We start from the raw sequence: 8,989 nt of genomic DNA on the forward strand, positions 1-8,989 counted from the left end.
TCCAGTTTCAAGACTAGGTCAAACTCTCTGCACACACACACACACCACACACACCACACACACACACACACACACACACACACACAACAACAACAACAAACAGAATAGAATATTCCTGCATGTCACTACTAGGGGCATTGTTACACTACATGGTATGTTTATTAAATTAAATAAGACTACATCACAGTAAGAATGGATCTACTCTTGTCCCTGAGGTGAAAGCAAACAAGAGCTCAAGCTCGCACAAAGCCAAATACAATTGGCCCTGCATTCTTCTCGTACAAAGGAGCAGTTGTTTTTGCTCAAGTAAAGTTTCAAAAGTACTCAGTATTCGCCTCACAGTATTAAACAGAGGGAAGGAAACACCTCCTGCCTGTTCAGGAAGTTCATTTTCAGCAAACAAATTGTCACACACAGACAGAGAGTTGGGCCTGCTCGTGTACTGATACAGTATGGTTGACCGTCCACGCGAGTACATGGTGACAAAATGCTCAATTTTACACAGATATTTAACTCTTAAGAGTGTAAATATGTAACCAAATGGGCCCATAAGGGTCCATATGGTTACATATGTAGTTTATGTACACACTTTATCTACATTATGTAAGTAAATTAGTTACATACAAATTGTTACAGAGTAACAGGGGATTTTATTTTATTGTGTACTTTAGGTCTTAGAGCCTACAAATCCACCCATTTTCAAACTTTTAGTTAGTCTACCCTAGTCGACTACAACAACACTCGGGAACGATTATTTTCTTTAATATTTTTGTTAATTTATCTGTGGGTGAATTAACCAATTAGCCCTGTTATGTAAATTAAAATTACCCATGTACACATACTGCCGACTTCAGTTTTTACATGAAAATGCAGAAATGTGTCGAATGACCACAAAGCAATGCAAGGCGACGCGCTGATAATGTGGTTAGTCAGACATTAGTTCACCTTATGAACACACACACACACACACACACACACACACACACACACACGAATGTCAAAAAGGGTGAAGGCCTTCCAAAGTACAAGTCAGACGCCAGCCAACAGTGAAAGCTTATCTCTTGGGGTCATGTGGTTAAGAGTCCAGAGTGCAAACACACACCAAAATTAAACATGGCCGACATTAGCACGAGCCTCATACGTTCAATACCCAAAATAAACATCTCAACGTTGACGTAAATAAATTGAAAGGTTAAAAAAATAATAGTTATTATTGAGGGGAGTGATATTTTAGTGTTGCATTTGATTTGTCAAAGTAGTTCCACTGTTGTGGGAGTTTGCACATTTGTAAGTCGATTGGTAAGAGTAAGTTGAAAAAAAGTAAATGAAATGACAGCCGGTTTCATAATTACTGTCCTCCACCATAACATTACAACTGTAAATTGATTAGTAAGCAAATGCCGACAAGGAAATCAATGAATGGTCAGAATAATCACAGAGGCACAGTATTGAGTGAAATCCTGCTGGCACAGAGCATGCATCATCAAGCAAGCATTTTATTGTACCCAGTGGTGGAAAAATGCTGCAATATAGAAATACTCTGTTACAATTAAAAGTCCGGTATTCAAAATGTACTTAACTTGAGTAAAAGTACAAAAGTATTGGCATCCGAATTTACTTATAGTACCAAAAATAGAAGTACTCATTGTGAAGAATGTCTCATTTCAAGTTTTCAAATGTTTAATGACGGATGCGACGGATTGAGAGCTTGTAGATCGGCTATTTTCACATGGCAGAAATGTACATAGCGCTGTGGTTAATGCATTTGTGTTTTGGTAATAATAATCAAAATCTACAAAGTAACTAAAGTTTTCAAATAAATGTAGTACAAGTATTGGAAATTGGAATAACTATTTGTATACTAAAATACTATACTATAAGTACAAATACTTCACATTTGTACTTAAGTACAGTACTTGAGTAAATGCACTTAATTACTTTCCATTTCCACCACTGATTGTGCCCATCATAACCAGACAAGCATTTGCAACACCAGCATCATGCTCCAGTTAAACCACATGAACCCTAGCATCCCTATTCTGGGGTGATCATTTGGCGAAAAATAGCCTACTGTTATCTACCAGCCCTCAACTCGACGCGTTGTGAGTTGGTAGATCAGCTAATTTCAGTGAAGAGATTTGGTGTAGAATGTATACAGTAGATGGACAAAAGGAGGGAGCCTGTGGTATAGAGCCCTGAGGACACCAGTCAATTCAGTTTGTGGGGTTACTTTAAGTACTCAATACTCTTGAAGTAGAGTTCTGACATGCTGCACAAAAAATATATATAATTTATGCTATATACCTGGAGTGGTAGGCTATAGGTTCACAAGTCAACAAAGTGGTCTGATGGTAGGGGTCCGACGACTGTACAATTAGAAATAGCCCAGGTCTCTTAACATGCTCTAGTAATCAGCGCTGCGTGTGTGTACTTGCTTATTGGCGGAACCTGGTGCAGACCATAATTTAAAGGTGTATGTTTTTACGCTGTCATTGCCACTGCCAGTACTACTTTTGCTTCAGGTATGATGTTAGAAAAATTATGAGAAAACACTGAACAACCCCCACATACAAATCAAACCTGCAATCTGTTCAGATAGGCTTACTTTTACGTTTGTTTTACAAACAGCTCAATTTGCCAAACATTTTACAGGAAACTCTCCAGACAACTCGAGACTAAAGTCCATGTGCACTCACTATTTTACACCTTAGTGACACCTTAGTGTCTAACACCTTAGTGAAATATAATCTCAAAATCTGATATGGTTTGTATGTCCTGTGGCAAAAAATAATTATATATATATATATATATATATATATATATATATATATGGCAAAAAATACAAGTCAAAGTTATGTTGTCTAACCAACATGTTGCCATCTTTGATTTAAAAAAAAAAACTAACAATCTCTTAACCACTTGACGTTAAGATGTTACAGAATTGTATTTGTATTTGTTTTAATAGGGATTGAGTGGTTAAAACAAACAGGCTCATTGTCGCACTACCATCTCAATTAAATAAACCTGGTTAATTCAGCCACGAGTGACAAGAACAAAGGCCCATTGTGACGGAGGACACAGCCGTGATTCCCTCTCTCAATCAAGTAAACGGTCACATTAGCATTGCTTTCAAAGAGGCAGGCTCTAATGGGGTCTGTGTCTTGTGTCCACGCCTGGAGAATCAGACAGGCAGAGCAACAGTACAGGGGGGGGGGGGTTAAAAGCAAGGGAAAGGGGTTTCTGATGGACACATAGCCACTGAAGTAATGTTAAACAATAAATAACAGTAGACACTGAGGCGCGTAAACAGGAACACTCACTGCCCAATCTCCTGTAGATAGATACACACGGAATACGCAGGGGGGGGGGTGTTCAGCAGTCACCACCAAAAGCACATCTAATATGCTGATTGTACTGGTGAACCAAGTCAAGAAATTAAAAATCTCTAGGGTGAGGAACACTCATGTAAAATGTTTGTTTATTATTGGAGGTCCAAGGTTGGGGCAGGGGGCAGGGTGCCAAGAGGAGAGATATGCATTTGCAACCCAAATTCACGGCTACCACCTACATTTGATTAGTGTCACACTCACACGTAACCAAGACAACGGAAGGCGGTGACTCCAGGGGATGTCCCTTCTTCTGGTGGGTTGGTCAGGGCATAAAAAAGGGACAGGGATGTGAACAGGCGATGAAAAATGTGCACAGCTGGCAGAGCTGCAGTCATTCAAATAAACCATCACGAAATCGCGTGATGGCCGTAAGAGGCAGTCAATGCCACACAAAGATCAGATAGCTCAGTAGTCAGAGCACCAGTCTTGATTGAAAGTTTGATCGGTCAATTTGAGACTAGGACAGCAGCGGACAGCGGGCAGGGGGGGGATTATACAATAGCCAAAACAATGAAGGCTTGAGTAAAACCAACCAACCACCCAAACTAAACCATGTCTACAGAATAATAAATAAGGGGAAGAAACTTTGTTTTTCACTTCCTTAACTACCAGTAAGACGCGCAAACGCGGGAAGCGAACGCAGCTGAGACCCTGCAGATCATGTCTGTCTGTCTGTCTGTCTGTGTGTCTGTCACGCTGTTACTGTATATGTGGACCTGGCCCCTTTTGTGCCCATATATGGAGCTGAGTGGACCTGGCCCCTTGGAGCTGAGTGATTGCTGATGCAACACACTCCATATTTGGATAGCAGGACAGACAGACAGACAGACAGACACACAGACACACAGACACACAGACAGACATGATCTGCTAGGTCTCATAGTAAGTGCTCACTGCGTTCGCAACTACCTAGTGTCCTCCTTATTCTGGGCATGTCATAATTGCCGAACATTTGGCCAACATCCTGCAAAAATAGCAGATCTACAAATTCCAAATGGATCACGCGTTGCGAATTCGTAGATCAGCCACTATTGGCGAAGATATATGGTGTAGAGGGGGTGGGGGACCCCAAGGCTATAGAGGCCAGGCCATAGACTCATAGAGGACCCTGGCCGGTCAACGACACTTACTAGACAGTATTTCAATGGTTCATAGATTACATGTCAATGCCACTCTCACCATGGGATAATGTCATTTGGTATAAAGTCTATACTTTCCTGAACACCATAATTCCATAATTATGCTCTTCTCCAGTTTTAATGCAATCATTTATAATCAATTATAGGTCAGCATTATTGTCCCCAATAGATAACTATTGCATTGCATCCTCCCGTCATAAACTCACTTGCAAGGCTCCAGTGATAGTTAGGATGTATACATACAGTACATTTCCCACATCTTATGCTATGCTGAGTGATGGAGGTGTGAATCTTGAATGTAATCAAATATATAACTGTAATACAACGAAGCATAAACAGCTCAACATATGGCACGCATGAGGCAAACTTGTAAGTCATGACAACCATCAAGAAGTATGTTCAGATTATGAGGGAAGTGCCTGGTGGCCTGTGGGTGCGTGGACGACATATTGCTCCTTGTAAGCGCAAGGACCCAGATGGAATCTGGCCCCTGTCTGGCCTCACGTCTGTCCCCTCTACCTGCCCTTGAATTCCTGTCTCTCTAAACCTGACCTATCAGACAAACATTTCATTTTCCAAAAAAATAATTTTCCTTTAAAGATTTTGCAGCAATGCATGTCAAAATGACCATCCTTCTATGCGAATCATATAGTACGTGTCAATGGCAGAAATTAGACCCGTATTGTGCATGTACAGTACATGGTGCTGCCAATGTCCAGACTCCATACATGTTTTTCCCAGTCCATCTCTAAAGTGATAAAACGGCAGACAGTCACATGTAATGTATCATAAGTTTAACACTTTCAGATGTTTATAATGTACAAGTAGGGGTTCTTCTATTTAACATACCGATTAAAACTGTTGGGATATTTCTATTACAATGATACTAAAGGAATAAGCCATAAAGACATTGCCATAGCGAACTTTAATACATAGCTGTACAATACTTTGGTCCAGATTCCCTAATGAAGTTAAATCCACAGAAACACAGACGCACTTCTGCTTTGAGGATATACTGTAGTGTAGGGTAAGCTAACCTTTCATTTGCTCTGGGTCAGAGTACAGAATTCTATGATAAGGCAGTTTAAAGGGCAACACCACACCATTTTGACATGTGGGTTCTACAGTATGTTGTCCTCATTGAACACTTTTTATGCACTAGGTACAGCACCCACAGCACATGTGAACGATTTTAAGAAGGAAAAAGTGACACGATGAACTTTGCCACCTTATGGCTTATGAATCATGATTGAATTTAGTAGCACTATGAAAATGTATTTTCTGATGCACTGGAGGACGACCTAGAGAGGAAACCACTTCCACACTTGAATTGACATGAACAAATACCAAATATCTCATCATGGGGGGAAAAACATGGAAAACTGCCATGAACTGGTAAGGTAAATACAGTATGTGGCCATGAATCTGATGATATCATCTAATCTAATCTGTATAGGTCTAATTTGGAAAGTAGTCCCGTGCAGCCATAACCCTGGGCTGTGTTCAGACTTTTCTGACCGTTGTCATCTCTGATTATATCAGAGATCAAGTAATACTCTGAAACAGTCAGTCTTAAAGTTAATCCCATCATTCAAAGTAAAGTATACAACAAAGTCTGTCATTCCTTTAGATATTTCACATAATGTAGGTTAGTTTTGCTCCAGTCCAGCCCTCGTGTTGTATCACTAGTACTTAAAACTCTAGTACTCCACTATACTTAATTGAAGTATACTATACTAGCCCCCCCCCCCCCCCCCCCCTCTAGTCTACACCAAATCTCTTCACCTAAGAATATGGATATTAGGGAAATGCTAGTGTTTATTATGTGGTCAGGAAAATACCAGAATATTCACACACATTGAGCAGATGGTTTACTATTTCACCCTTTAATGAAACGTAAAAGGCCCTCAAAATCCCTGGAATTGTTTACCAACAATTTCATGCCAGCCTTTTTATGCCATACAACAAAACTAGACCCGTTCCACTTGCGTGACAACGTTTTAGCTGCATGTGTCCAATGTCCATGAAAAACCATTTCATGCCAGCAATAAGAGCATTACCGAGCTCTGGTGAGTTTTATTTATAGTAGTGAATGTCTGTAAAGTAACCATGTCCTCTACTCTGGGAGCCAAAAATACTTACCCTTCAGTGGCCTGAGTCTCACACCAACATGTACATTTGCAATTTTCCATGCATACTAAGACCACAAACAACGATAATAACAACAACAACAACAGATGGTTCCCACCTACACTGTGTCCATGAATTCCTGGCAATAAAGCGATGACATGTTAATCACATCTGTTTCTTCCATCTCCTGTCACTTTTGTTTTCTGCTTAATCACTGAAGCCTAAACATCTGTCACCCAAGGACGGGACCAGTGTCAGTCTACATTAATGCCATGACCTTGCTGTAAAAAAAAAGGAAAAAAAAACATTTTGGCAATACCCTTAAATGGATATGACATTCTAAATGTTTTTCAGCGTGCTGTAGCGCAGCCTACACATTACTCACATGCACAATAAGCATGCAGAGAAAGCAATGGGGTCAGAATAGTACAGGAATAGTATTTTGTGCCATCAAATCAAACATGTCTATTCAATAACACCACACCAGGCGGATTTAAGCAAATGATTTTCCAATACACATGTTTGGAGAGCATTCCGTATCTGGGACAATCTTGTGATAATCCATTACATCATCATGTGCTTAGTAAGCCTCATACGAGCCTGTGGTACTATACTACCAATGTACAACAACATAAACTTTGAACTATTTATAGTTGTTGTATTGAATGGGCAATAAATGAGCATGTCTTATTAGCCACAGGAACCAAAATAACAGCCCAAGTTCACTTGAGTAAATGTTATTCTGTAACACCAGTTGTCTTTTGTGTTTAAATTAATTAAAGTTGAACATTTTAAATCCCGGGTTAACCCCTGTTCAAAGTGTTGTATAAACAAGTTTCCAGAACAAAACAGTTCTGTGTGGGTTTTCTTTTTTTCCTGTGTGTGCCTCGTCACTCAGTCACATTCATTCCCACACATGACGACGGAACATGGATCTAGCAGCTATAACGTTGCCTAAAAGCCTCTGGCAATGACAGATCAGATCTACAAGGCAAGCTGCACAACACAACGCTGTTGTCTTGTAGATCTGCTCTTTTTGGCGAGCGACACCGTCGTACGACGGGGTATAGCAATTAGGAAAGTGTGACACACTCACTGCGACGTCGCACTAAAAAAACACCCTAGAGTTTAGGACGAGTCACAAGAAGATCAATATGCCACAGTCAGTCAAATATAATTTGAAAACTATATGGCCTACTTATACAAACATAGGCTACATCCTCGTGTGAATGTGTAACTCTGAGAGGGTACAAAATGTAACTAAAGGGTAAATTTGGTCACCAGTACAGTAGTCTTTGCTAAGAGTTAAATTATAGCAATTTCTTTGCGAAAGTCTTCAGTGTCATTGTGACTTTATGAGGCAACTCGAAGTTTCGTGTTGTTGGTCGATATTATGTTCGACGACAGCAAGTTTTTTAACTAAACCAATAACAACCACCACGTATATAGCGTTAGCTGCCGTTTCGTTAACCGACCAAGAGTCGTGTAATAGCGCTTCACGTGTTTTGCTTTCAGTTCGTGCCGATGTGGAACATAAAACTCAACCCGACCAAGCTTTTAAAAAACCCTCAAAGACAATTAATAATGATACCAATGACGGGGAAGTCACGTTGAGCTAGCTCTCTCTGCGTGTGTGTGTGTGTGTGTGTGTGTGTGTGTGTGTGTGTGTGCTGTGTGTGTATATGTGTGACCACATGCTTGTCGCTTGAAGTCTGTCTGCCATGCTGGCTCTCAAAGCTAAGTCACATTTACTTTACGGAAAACACACACGACAGCTCATATTAAAACCTTGTGAAAACAATAATTAATATGAAACATGCGGCGGTCCAATACTCACAATCATGCACGCGGTGCCTTAGACCAGTGCGGCGTTATATATAAAAAAAAACCAAAATAAAAAATAAATCCTTAAAAACTATTAAAAACGTGTATTTCTCAGTTTATTCAGATGTCTCTCTCCCTCTCTCTCTCTTCACAATGTCAGAGATCAGAGCGGCAGCTGCTTCCTCCATGCACGCAGATCACACAGCGCACCGCACGGCACAACGCTACCAAACCCCCTTACCGTCGCTATGGCAACAAACCCCGCTCCAGCCAATCAAAACTCCTCCTCCTCCTATATCCCCTGGCAACTGCCGCAGCGCAGACGCTCTGCCGCTGTGAACGCGCACGCACGCACGCTGCGTCCAATGTGCATTGCTTTCACTTTTTTGACGCCGGCTGCCTTGTGGCTTTCACACGGAAAGGGGGCTGTGTTGTGTAGTTTTTGTTTTGTTTTAGTTTGTCAGGTTTTTTTAAGTGCGTAATGACATGTAAATGAAGTAGCCTGTA

General features: G+C 40.6%; 1 protein-coding gene across 2 annotated transcripts in view; it reads right to left on the reverse strand.

The window, feature by feature from the left end:
* foxn2a (forkhead box N2a) overlaps positions 1-8,666 on the reverse strand; it is a 33,800-nt gene extending 25,134 nt beyond the window's left edge. The window contains exon 1 of one of the 2 annotated variants that reach the window (XM_080782582.1): positions 8,496-8,666. The gene's annotated coding sequence lies outside the window, so the exon portion shown is untranslated. Of the gene's footprint in view, positions 1-6,780; positions 6,881-8,495 lie in introns of those variants that run through there. The other variant, XM_080782583.1, reaches the window with a different exon arrangement.
* Between the last annotated feature and the right edge of the window lie 323 nt (positions 8,667-8,989).

The sequence above is a fragment of the Protomyctophum bolini genome, assembly GCF_963924005.1.
Source record: "Protomyctophum bolini genome assembly, chromosome: 14".
Taxonomy (NCBI): domain Eukaryota; kingdom Metazoa; phylum Chordata; class Actinopteri; order Myctophiformes; family Myctophidae; genus Protomyctophum; species Protomyctophum bolini.